Source organism: Macaca nemestrina, unplaced genomic scaffold (assembly GCF_043159975.1).
Source record: "Macaca nemestrina isolate mMacNem1 unplaced genomic scaffold, mMacNem.hap1 Scaffold_53, whole genome shotgun sequence".
In the NCBI taxonomy this organism is placed as follows: Eukaryota; Metazoa; Chordata; class Mammalia; order Primates; family Cercopithecidae; genus Macaca; species Macaca nemestrina.
In genome coordinates this window covers 184,205-197,151 of record NW_027257706.1, presented here as the reverse complement: position 1 = coordinate 197,151, position 12,947 = coordinate 184,205, and positions in this window count along the sequence as shown.

Here is a 12,947-nt window from a genome sequence, read left to right as displayed (position 1 = left end):
TTATATTTAGTTGATCTTGGAGGATCCATCATGAACCCCCCTAGAAGTGCCCACAGTGACGTGTTCCATGAGTGCTTGATGGAAAACCATACATTTCTAACGCTCTGGTGGCAGGCAGCAGTTATGTGATGGCATGAGGAAAATCCATTTAGTAGAGTTGTCCAAAAGTGCAATGACCTGGCTCGGTAAGCTGTAAATTATCTGTCCCTGTGAGGGGTAGAAAGTGAGGATGGAGAAGGAAGGAATATGCCAGACAGGGGTTGAACCAGACGGGCTTCTTCCAGCTGTCAGCTTCATGACTACAGGTACTGTCCACATCTCCAGGATCCACCTAGGATGCCTCTGATAATGTAATCACTTACCTCCATTTTTCTTGGGCAGTTTATTCCAACAAGTGAGCTGTGGTGCAGGCATTGGGCCATGCGGTATCTGTTTGACTTTCAGGGGCTTAGGTCAGCTTGGTGGAATTCTCTGGGTCCCTCTAGAGAATCATCCAACCCAGCGATGGCCTGCAGGGTCCTGCCCCACCCCTAAAGCACTTACATTCACACAAAATCCTGGAGGTGAATGTTCTCAGCAGGCTTATTCCTCATAGCCAAAAGCCAGAAACAAATCCAGATGTTCTTCGAGGAGCAAATGGCAAAACACTTGGGGTCATTGTGGAAATGGAGGGAAGCCTTTGGAGAGATGTATAGGAAGAATGAACAGGACTCGGTAAAGGATTGTTTATGACGTGGGGGGATACAGGCTGAAGAAACTCTTCTAGAGTCTGGAATGGGGTCCCTAGGTGAGCTGTCACACCATTTATTTAGACAGTAAGTCTGGGTCACAGCCAAGTCAAGGAAAATGACCTAGACTATAGAGCGGGATCAGTTTTAATATGTAATGTCAAAGAGGCATTTCAGTCTGGAAATCAGCTAGGCAGCTGTACATACAATTCTGAGTGGAGATAAAATCTGGAGGTTGTAAGAATAGAGTTAATAATTAATGCATTAAAAATCAATTTGGTCACCCAGAGGGCTTGGGGTTCTTTTTTTCCGGCATACCAATAAAAGAATAACAGAGTTCGGGGTGAGTTATGACGCACTTCAGATTTTAAATCCCAAGCAGGGGTTGTGAGCGCACTGGTAAAAATTGGGGAGGAGCATTCAGAAAGGTAGGACGTTCCAGAAGGAGAAGCATCAGTGTCAGAAGCCAGGAGCAAGATGGAAACAAAAGGGAGCCACTTACCTGGACTGCTCCTTGGACGTGGTAAATGGAAAGTGGCCATTAGATTTTCCATCATGGAACTGTCCAAAGACAAAAGTATAACAGATTTAGTTTAAATATCATAATTGGCTTTATTCGCTATTCTAGAATCAGGCAACACTTCATTCCATAAAACAGACTGAGCGTTCCTCCCAGCAGAGCGGGGGAGATGGGCTTCATGGATAGAAAAGGCTGAAGCAGAAACAGAGAATAAAACACGGATTGGTTGCAAAGTTACTTTCCATGTAAACATTAAAGCAGACGGGAGGGACTGCTTATCATGCTGGCTTAACCTGGCCTGTTGGGGATTTGCCTGTTATCTCTCTGTGTCCTGACTTCTCAGAAGGTCAGATCAACAACTTAGTTTTGGTTTGGAAAGATGGAACTTTAGCGCGAGGAACTCCATTCCAGTCTAGTCTTGTTACTGAACTCAACCTGAGTCGGCTTGCCCCGTGTGGTAAAACCAAACACACACACTGAGGTTTGCAGCAGGAGAAATGAGGGTGTTAACTTGTAGGACACCAAGCAAGGAGAATGGGGCAGCTTACGCTTCAGATCCAACCTCCTGGATGACTTAAAAGCAAGGGATTTTAAAGGCAGGGGAACATTTCAGGAAAGCAGAGGTTACAGGGAAACCATAAATCAATACAGAGGGTATACCTTGGTTTGGACCAAAAAGGTGGAAGCTCTTGAAGCAAGGGACTTACAGGTCATAGGTGGCTTCAGGATTCTTTGATTGCAATTGGTTAAGGAAGGCAGGCTTTCTCTAAAAACTTGAGGTTAGCAGAAAGCAATGTTAAGGTCTGGCCTATGGGCATGACTCTCTCCAGGCCCCTGAGGAAGAAATTTAGAACAAAGAGCAGCTGTCAGAGTTCAGCCCTCAGCTCCAGGTCACCTGAGGTCTCTGTGATGATGGTCAGTATTTTCCATCTGAAGTGGGTCTGGGTTTCTGAAAAGCCATTCAGGGACATATGCTAAGATGTAATCTTTAGTTTCAATAGGGGACCAAACACCTTGTGGCTCTGACTTGCCTGAGTGGCTATTACTTGAAGCTATGATTCCCTTCTTGCTTGTCAGGTGGCTCATTTACTTCTCAAGGCCAGCTAGGTGCCTGAATTTCCCTTGAAGGAAATCAAGATTTTCCTTTGTGTCCACGCTTGGAGGAGGCCCAGCAGGCCTCTAATAGGGGTCCCTGCTCCATCTCAGTCTGTTGGGCCTAGTGCAGAAGCTCAGTCCAAACCAATGGCCTCCTGTAAATGTATCTTACAGAAGTCAGCAGTGTCCACAGCAAGGGAGAGTTTCTTGAGCAACCTGCTGGGAGATGTAAGAGTGAAATAAGGAGGGAATGTCAGGTGAAAACATTGAAAAGATGAATACTGACAATTATTTACAGAGGGCTAACTCTGAAGTGGTTCCAAGAAACTGGGATCTTGAAAAGCAGGTAGTGGAGGGGAAAAATGGCTTCCCCTTCCCGTTCTAGATTCTTTGGCTGGGCTAGGAATTAAATTGACATAAGACAGGCTAATAGGAGAAAAACCATTTTAATTACGTCTGTATGCACAGGAATCCCACAAAGTATAGACCAGGAGAAGGGCCAGATGAATGAAGCTTAGATAGTGTCCTGAGTTACAGAAAGGAACAGGGGCTTGGAGCTTCTTGGGGATGGGCACAAGTTCTGGGAAGGTGAGGGGAGGCAATGTCTGGTAAATAAAAGGTGTCTTGTTCTGCAAAGAAAAGTCTCTGGGGTGGTGGAAGTTGTCTGGAACCAGCCCTCTTCCTGATACAGATGCTTCACTAATGTAGATTTATTTTATAGTTATAAATTTCTTTTACAAAAGGGCAGCTTTTAAGAGCTACTCCTGTGTCTGCAATTTCTTAGAATAACAGATCAAAATTTGCCTAAGAAGTATATTTTGTGTTCACATATCTGGTTTTGTATTGTCATATTTTGGGGGTGGTGTGTCCTGAGCCCCCACCAGCAAGGACCATGTTAGAGGAATATAATTTTTAATTAACTTTTTTAGAGTTGTTTTGAATTCACAGCTGAAGGAACTTAGTATATTCCATCCCAAAATATGCCACTCTGACATAAAGATTATTTTGAGCTGAAGATAACTGAGACCAAGCAGACACAGGACAAACTCTCTGCCCTGCCCCCATCTACCAGAAGAGCAGGATGGCTCTTACCAGTCCAGAGGTGGCACCAGAAAAATCAACATCACAAGCATGCCAAATCAAGCTTATCAGTCAGCTTCCCCCATATATCTACCTTCCTGCAACTTGTTATCCAAAGAAGCTCAAGGTCCCCTTCCTTTGTCTTTCTACTTCTCTACAAATATATTGCTCTCCCATTAGTGTGCTAATAAGCCCAAGTTCTAACCGCCTTTTTGAGTTATTACTTATCACTGAGCTCTCCCATGTGTATTTGCAATGCAGGAATTAATAAATGCGTTGTTTTCTTTTGTTAACCTGGCTTTCATTGGTCTACATTTGTGGGGCCAAGGCAATAAACCTAAGATGGGTGGAGGAAAGATTTTTTCTACACCTATACAGCAAAATTGAGCTGAGCATGCAGAGAGCTCTCATATGCACCCCTCACCCCCCACCTAGCAACACACACGCAGCCTGCCCTACTGTCCATGTCCCGCATCAGTGGGGCACATTTGTTACTACTGCTAAACCCACACCAACATATCATTATCACCCAAAATCTGTGGTTCACATTAGGGTCACTCTTGGTGTTGTATTGTCAGTGAAAAGAGCCAAACTCTGTAAAATATTTGAAGAGATTTATTCTGAGCCAAATATGAGTGACCCAAGGTACAGTCTCAAGAGGCCCTGAGAACATGTGCCCAAAGTGGTTGGGTTGCAGTTTGGTTTTACACATCTTAAGGAGACATGAAACATTAATCAGTACATGTGAGACGTACATTGATTCAGTCCAGAAAGTTGGGACAGCTCGAAGGCGGTTGGTGGGAGGAAGGCTTCCGGGTCATAGGTGGATTCAAAGATTTTCGGATTGGCAGTTGATTGAAACAGTTATTATCTAAAAACCTGCAATCAATAGAAAGGACTATCTGGGTCAAGATAAGGGGATTGTGGAGACCAAGGTTCTTACCATGTAGATGAAGCCTCATGGGGGTTGCCCTTAGAGACAATAGATGGCAAATATTTCCTATTCAGACTCTTAAAAGGTGCTAGACTTTCAGCAAATCTCTAGAGGCTTGGGAGGGCCTGGAAGGGGAAAGAGTTAGCTATGGTAATAGAGATTCTTTACAGATGCAAATTTTCCCTATAAGAGACAGCTTTGCAGAGCCATTTCAAAATATGCAAAAAAAATCCTATTTGGGGGTAAAATATTTTTATTTCCTTCTTTATCTGTCATATGATGTTATACAAGAATCAGGTGGGAAAGTAAGCTGTGTTATATATAAGGTTAAATAAAGTCCAACTGTTGAGATGTTATGGTTTACGGGGTATGACTCCCTAGACCCCTTAGATGGGAATTTGGGCAACAGAGAAAAAATGTCAGTTTAGTCCTCAGTACATTCTGTGAGTTTGAACAGATGTCTAATGCTGTATCCACCATTGTCATATCATACAGAGCAGTTTCAGTCCTGCAAATCCCCTGTGCTCTGCCTGTTCATCCCGCTCTCCCCCAACCCCTGCCAACCACTGCTCTTTTTACTGTCTCCATAGTTTTGCCTTTTCCAGAATGTGACAGAGTTGGAATCTTACAGTATGCAGCCTTTTCAGATTCATTTCTTTCAGTTAGTAATATGCATTTAAGGTTCTTTCATGAAGCTCAATAGTGTTTGGCAGAAACTCAAAGGCAGGGAGAGGAATGGGAAATCTGTGTGGTGGAAAAGGGGAAGAGGAGTCCTGATGGGGTTGCCAGCTGCTTCAGGAAGCCAGAGGCGGCTGCTAGTAAAGTGGCTTCATTGTCTGGGGTGAAACCAAGGGTTCATTGTCTTACAACCACAGAGATAAAAGGCGCGGACACAAAAAGGGTGAGGTTAAGAGTGGAAATTTAATAGGTGAAAGAAAGAGAATAGCTCTCTGCTACAGAGAGGGGTCCTGGAAAAATAGGTTGCTGATGCACAGTGAAATGCAAAGAGTTTTATAGATGAGCTAGTGGGTAGCAGTGTCTGATCTACATCAGGTGCAAAAAAAGTTAGGACCAGATGTGCCATCTGCATAGGGCACAAACCTCTGGACACCTCCACACCCATCTTTTATTACACAGGTGGGTAGCTACTCCATGTTGCTTATTTCTTTCTTACTATGCACGTGTTAACAAAAAAAAAAAAAAATTAGGGAAGGTGAATCCCCTATGGTGGACATGTCTGGCCCCAAGTAGTCCTTTTCATCAGTTTGGCTGCAGGCCTCCCCCCAGGTAAGTTTCCAGCTTCCTTATCTATGTTTGCAGCTCAGTCTTTCAGGCTGCTCTTTGTTAGAAAGAAATGCTTTCTTGGGCTGCTTTTTGTTAGAAGTTCTGCCAAGGACTGGTTTGCCCTATCTGCCTATTTCTTTCTATCTCCTGTATCACTGGAAGAGGGGATCCTACCTGACTGGAAAGAGGGTGTCTATTTGGTTCTCCCTTTTGGTCCTAAGTTGGAAGCAAGGGCTAAAAGGTGGGAAGCCATCAGTGCAGTCTTGACCATTAGGGCTGCTGTATGCAGAGCTGTAGTTTGGCTTTTCCAGCTGGTTACTTCACAGACTGTGGGTCAGAGCATCACCAGGTTCTTGGGTGGATTTTTTAAATCCCACGGACTGAAACCCTTCTTTATTATCTCCAGTCACTTGAACGTCTTTCTTTGACAGAGACAGTTTATTCAGTGTTGTTACTTAAAAAAAAAGCTGCTACTACTACTACTACAATTACTATTTATAATAGTGGCAATAATTACAATAATGATGAATCACAGCAAGACCAAATAATTATAATTACTGATTTAATATTTATACATAAATATTTATTAAAATATATAATCTATATATTACATATATTTATACTACATTTATAGTATCTACATAATTATATATTATTTGTGTATTTATGACAATTTATATTAATAAGTAACATAATAAAAAGAAGAATATTATTACTACTACTACTATAAACCTCAGGACTCCCCCATAACCCCAACATAACCGAATATCCCCTTTAACCGTCTGGCCACCCAATCCCACGTTGCCCCTGCCCGTCGAGCTTGCTATATATAAAGGCGGCCGCCAGGTGTCGCCAGACAACCAGCCTGAAAGCCAGCCGGAGGGATCAGGATCGCGGGCAGGCGGGCAGGACGCCAGGCCTTGTCCGGGTCCACCTTGGGTCGCATTTCCACCTCGGGGCTCCCTGGTAGGCATGAGTGGAACCGTGAGATCCCTGGCAGCCAAAAGAAGTCTTGGAAAATTTGGGGGGAAGCGCCCGAGGCCAGGGACAACTGCCGGGCAGGGGACAGACTCCCCAGCGCCTCCTAGGCCAGATCCCCACCCAGCGTGGATTTCAAAATTTACCGGAATCATCCTGCCTCAGCCTCCCCAGGGGCATTTAGAAATTTCTGCGGACCGAAAACCCCTCCTGCGTCCTCTTCAGAACTATAACTGTTTATATCTAATCACTATGTAGATTTAGTATTTATAAAGTATAATTTATACGTACAATTATTTAAAATGTAAATAATTTATTTGTTTATAATACTTGCTTATAACAATTACTATTGCTATATAAACCTCAGGTTCCCCCATCCCCCTGCCCCTACCCTTCCCTCCTCACCTCCCCACAGGCCTCCCCCCACGCCCTTCTCCCCTCCCCTTGCTCCCTTCCCCTCGCCCAAATTCTAGTTGCCCATCTGCTGGGTTGGGCTGCTGGTCGGTCTGATCAACTTTCTGAGGCCACATCAAAACTGTAGAAAAGGCTGATCAACCCAGCCACTCTAACAAAGATCATCCATCGGACATCTGGTCACCCCTCTATCTCGGAGCCAGAGGCTGCAGGCTCTTCCCCGGTGGGGAGAGTGGGGCCCCAAAGTCCAACCACAATATCCTCTTATGCAGGCCGCAGCTAAATCCACTGCGCCTTTCCCGTTTTTCTCGTACTGCCCAAGCCAGTCTCCACCTAGGAGACAAGACTCCGAAAAAGGTGTAAAGCTCAAATCGGATGATCATGACCCACGCGTGGCCACGGACGGTCCCATATTACCCTTTGCAGTCCTCCTGGAACAGCCGGGCCGGTCCTCATCTCCGGGGCGGGGCTGAGATAATGGGTGTAATGGAAGGCCTGAGGACAGGGCCCCAAGCCAGTCCGCGTCCGGGCTGGGTACCCCAACCCCCATTCACACTCTCGGAAGGCCCATCGATTCCCGCGTGTACGAGTTGACCCGCTCAGGCCACAGTACTCCGAGTTCAAGAGCGCGCCTCCAACGCTGACCTGCAGGTTTAATCTCCGACGAAAGGACGAAGAGTACACCCGGCAAAGCTGGGCTCATCCTGCCAGTGCTGCCAGTCGCCTGAACTCTGCACGGCGCCCTGTGGTCAAATCCCCTTTCTTGCCGGCTTCTCCAGAGCGCCGGAGAGAAAACCTTAACAGTGCAGCCAGGTGGCGCCCGACAGCCGGTGCGAGCAGCCGCGGATCCGATCGGCATAGCTGGCGGTAGAGGCCTCTCCAAGTCCCGGGACACCTGGTATCTCGTTTCTCAGCCGGGGGCAAGCGGAGGACCTCTCAGTTGGCACGGCCTAGAATGGTGCGACACCGCAGCCGAAGGGGACTTGAAAATTTTTCCTAACCACCGTTCCGTTCCGAGGGACTGCTACCTGCTAGGACAGACTGCCCTCGCGGCTCCGGGATGGGCGATCTTCTCCGCGAACCGGGAACGTTTCCGGAGACCCCCGGGGCCGGCGCCCAGCCTCATCTTCCCAGCGCAGCGGGGTCCCGGGCTCCCCGCGGATTCGAAAGTTTTGAGGCGGGAGATAACGTGAAGTTGAAACTGTGAAAGGGAGAACGTGGGTGAATCGCTTTTATCCTGTCTTTTGGGAGTGGGGAAGCCTTTCTAAACCACAAAATAAACCCAGAAGCCATCAAGGAAATGATTCATCAGCTTGACAACATAAAGTTTGAACAAAATACACAAGCAAAGTCCAAAGATAACAAATGACTGTGGGAATCACTTCTGCAAATACGCGGGTGATAAGAATATTGATTTCATTCACAGTAGCCAAGATACGGAAGCAGCCTAAGATCTACCAGTGGGTGAACAGATAAAGAAAACGCGATGTATGCACACCATGCGGTACTATCCCGCCTTTGAATAAAAGGAAATCCTGCCATTGGCGACCACATGGATGAACGTGGAGGCCACTGCACTAAGCAAAGTAAGCCAGGCACAGACACAAATACCACTTGGTCTCTCCTGTATGCGGAATCTGAAAATAGCTGAACTCCTAGAAACGGAGAGTAGAACGGTGGCTACCTGAGGCCGGGGGAAGGGCAGGAGAGGGGAGACGTTGGTCAAAGGGTACAAGGACTCAGTTAGACAAGAGGAATACGTTTTAGTGATTCACATGACACGGTGACTGTAGTTAATGCATTTTATATGTCAAAATTCCTAAAATAGTAGATTTTAAATATTCTCACCACAAAAAATAGATGTGTTGGCGATGGATATCTTAATTAGCTTAAAGTAATTGTTCCACCAATGTATATGTATATCAAAACATCACATTGTATCCCATAAATATATACAATTATGATTTGTCAATTAAAATAAACTTTTAAAAATCCTTTTAAAAGATTTCTGCATTATTTACTATGACAACAAAAAAAACTGGGGTGGGGGATAATAGCCATTCATTAAGAGGGGCCAGTTTAAATAAACTCCAGTACATCCACACCCATACACTGTGTGAATTTGTTTTGTTTTGTTTTAGATGAGACAAATGTTGATGATGAAATGTTAAATGAAGAATTTAAAACAAGAATTAAGTTGCCCCTATTTCATCACATTAAATAGCTATAAAGACCATGTGGTATGGACAGAGGGAGATGATCTACAGAACAGAATAGAGACCCAAACAAATGTGCCTAGCTGGGTTTTGACAAGCATGCAAAAGCAACTCGTGGGAGGAAAAGTGGCCTTTCCATCAAATGGGTGTCGGGCAATTGCACATCACAGGCATAGCAAACAAGCAGGCAAACCAAAACCCTTGACCTAGACACTGTCAACTTTAAAATCCTAAGCCCCCACCAAATGAATGGACCCCCTCTTGGCCAAGGGGACCTCAGGAAAATCTTAAAAATTTAGTTCTAGTCATAATGTGGTGGGAGGTCAGACACGCCTCATTATACACCCTGCCTTTTGGGGTTTAGACCAGCATTAATGCTAACATAGAGATCAGAAGACTGACAGAACAGACTCTGTGGCAATAAAATACCAAATTATAAATAGGACCTAAGGCCACGCCAGGCAAGGGTTAAGTCACTACGCCTAAAGAATAAAACTGTATTCTAAGGACCACAAGGCTTTTCTTTTTCTCTAGCAGCTAAACAACCACTGGCCTCCAGATAGACAAGATTAAAACAATTTCCAGCTCCACCACCCACTAACTTACTGAACCCCTGCTCTACCAGACATAACTTCCTGATAAGACCACCAACCATGGAGTGTCTCTGGCTGGTTTACAGAGGCTGCACACTTGTGTGCCTTCATGCCCTGAAAAGACCTGTTGACATATAGGACCTAATTGTAACACATTTAAATGTTAAGTCTCCACCCCAAAGTGAACATGGGTCATATGCTACATGCATGTCTGTTCAATATGCATGTCTCAGGACCACCTTCATGAATATTCATAACTCCTCCTATAACCCATTGAATATGTATGTTTAGCCAACCTGCTCAGCATAAAGCTCCTACCCCAACCCCTCCTCCTTCAAAGAGCCTGTTTCTGGTCCCTTGGCTGGGATGGCCACCTTGCAGGCTGTAATCCTTATGAGAAATAAAGTCTCCTCACCTTTCTAAATGGATAAATTGTGGGGGTTTTACCCTCACACCTCATACAAATATTAACTCCAAATGGATCACACATTTCAATGTAAAATGTAAAACTATAAAACTTCAGGGAAAAATAATTCTTAGAGAAAAATGGGATCTAGGCTAAAAAAGGAGATTTTGTATTTGATATTGAAAGTATGATTCATAAAGAGAGATGGATAAATTGGAAGTCATCAAAATTAAAAACCCAGGCTCTGTGAAAGGTCCTCTTGTTTTTTTTTTTTTTTTCCTGAGATGGAGTCTCACTCTGTTACCCAGGCTGGAGTGCAGTGGTGCAATCAGCTCTGTGCAACTTCCGCCTTCCAGGTTCAAGTGATTCTCCTGCCTCAGCCTCCCAGGCAGCTGGGACTACAGGCATGTGCCACCACTCCTGGCTGAATTTTCTTTTCTTTCTCTCTCTCTCTCTCTCTTTTTTTTTTTTTTTTTTTTTTTTTTTTTTTTTTTTTTTGAGACACAGTCTTGCTCTGTTGCCAAGGTGGAGTGTGGTGGCGCGATCTTGGCTCACTGCAACCTCCGTCTCCTGGGTTCAAGCGATTCTCCTGCCTCAGCCTCCCAAGTAGCTGGGACTACAGGTGCATGTCACCATACCCAGCTAATTTTTGTATTTTTAGTAGAGATGGGGTTTCACCATATTGGTCAGGCTTGTCTTGAACTCCTGACGTGGTGACCCACCTGGCTCGGCCTCCCAAAGTGCTGAGATTACAGGCTTGAGCCACCACGCCCAGCTGAAAGGTCCTTTTAAGAGGATGAAAACAAAGTATAGATCAAAAGAAAATATTTGCAAACCACATATTCTACAGGAATGTGTTAAGAAAAAAAAAAACCTCAAAATGTAAAGGTGTTTTTCTTCAAAATCCAATTACAAAATTGACAAAAGACATGTTAAAGTATGCCCCCTGCAGAAAGACAAAATGACTCCCAGGAGACTAACTGAGGTGCTCAAAGTTAAAATGGAACCAAGGCAGTCATAACTGGGTGAGAGAGCCTTCATGTACTCTGTGTTCTTAGAAAGATGTTATAAAAGTATCACAAGACCTCCCTTCCACAATCAAACCAAACCAGTTCCGGTTGTCAGTGCCAAGATAACTGTAGCCTGAGCACCCCTCCCCTGGGCACCCTGACGGCCATTTATAAGAAATTTCTGACAGTCTTCTGTTTAGGGCTTAAAGAACAACAAGTCAGAACTCCCCTGCCTTGGCCAATCAGGACTCCCCTGCATCGATCAATCAGGGTTCACCTGTATTGACTAATCAGGATTCAGCTACATCCGCCAATCAGGACAGCACGAGTTTCAGTCCTTCATTTACATAAATGAAAGTAATTGGAAACGTGGACAGAAACTTTTACCATAGAACCCAAATTCTTTCTTAGTTTTCTAGAACCTATTTTCCTTTTACACCGAAGGCTGCAACTCCCCCATTTACAAACTGTTCACTGAAATAGAGTCACTTTCCACATTCCTTTTCAGAAAACTTAGTTCACAGACATGAACTAGCATTTCACTGAGCGGGATGTACAGATGGCAAGTCAGCACATGAGAAGACGTGAGCCTTTTGTGGGAGTGTAAATTAAAATCACGGTGAGATGTCATGACACATCCATCAAATGCCTTCAACAAAATATAGGAACAGCATCAAATGCGGGCGAGGCTGTGGAGGAATGGACTATCTCACACACTGCTGGTGGTAAGATAATATTGTACTGTCACTCTGGAAAACAGTGTGGCTGTTTCAAAAAAGAAAACAGTAACAACAAAAACGTGCGAGTGAAGTGTGGCAGAATACGCCACCCCAAAATATGCCACTTTAGCATAAGGGTTATTTTGAGCTAAAGGCACTTGAAAAACAGCAGACACAAGGAAGATGCCCTGACCTCCCCTTTTTCTCCCTGAAGGTAGGAGGTCAGTCTCCCATGGGAAAGGCACCCTCCCTGTACCAGGAGGAAGGAAGCCATTCTTACCACCAGTGGCAGGGAGTTGGGGCCAAGGGGAATTTGTATGAACAAATCTTGTTGAACTCACCCTCATCTGCCTCATCACTTCTCCACAATGAACTGCCCTAGCCCAGACCCCATTGTCTTGCACATTTTCACAACTTACTCTTTGTCCAACCTAGTATATAAGCGTTCAGGCCTAACTGCTTCTTCGGATCTTTCTTTTTCCTATGGGATTCCATTTACATGTGCAAATCTGTGTGCTTTTCTCCTGTTAATGTGTTTTATGTCCACTTACTTCTTAGGCCCAGCCAGAGACACTAACCGTAGAGGTAAAGTTTTGCTTCCCCTGCATAAGGGCCATGTAACCCAGCAACAAAACCTCTGGGCATTCACCCCAGAGACACGGGAACTTGCTGTGCGTGAAGGGCTGATTCAGCACCTCTGGGGCCGAGGACTTCCCCGACCTCTGCGTGTGAGGGATGTCCAGGTTCCGGCAGGAATTAGAGTATTTCCCAGCCTGAAACTCCTCCTTCCTCATCTTCAGTCAACCAGACACCCTTCGTGGATGCAAAACCTTCATTCAATGTTTTTATAACAATGACAAATAATAATGGTAATCATTACAATAATGATGAAAAACAGCAACAGTAACTATTATTATTATCAACCTTGGGGGATGAAAGGGTAGGGTTCAGACCTCAGCACACACTCCTG